Consider the following 414-nt stretch of genomic DNA (forward strand, 5'->3'; position numbering starts at 1 on the left):
ACTGTATACAACCTAATGCAATGTACCTCTTGTATACAATAATTCTTTGATACAAACCATACAAATATTTGGATGTTCATGTTAATGCACAATTCAAGTGGTATTAATAAATACTTCACTTGCATAGCTGGGTTTGCCTTTTAGTACATAAACACTCAAATAAATACATGCATGAGTTAACTTGAATAGTGATACATCCACTCATATTTCTGTTGAAAATGGCAAAAACTTGATCTTTCTGAACTTAAAGCCGGGCACACACTGCGCCTTATGACTATTGGCTAAAGATTTAACCTACGCTCGTTTTGAGTGGTTGACGACATGGCGCTGTCTGCCGATGGTCAGCGGCATTCTGAGCGAACCATCAAGAAAAAACTAGCGCTGTACGCACCTAGTTGCAGTAAGTTGGAATCA

Source organism: Anneissia japonica, unplaced genomic scaffold (genome assembly GCF_011630105.1).
Source record: "Anneissia japonica isolate Jap-2015-1 unplaced genomic scaffold, ASM1163010v1 scaffold8236_len642391_cov169, whole genome shotgun sequence".
Taxonomy (NCBI): Eukaryota; Metazoa; Echinodermata; class Crinoidea; order Comatulida; family Comatulidae; genus Anneissia; species Anneissia japonica.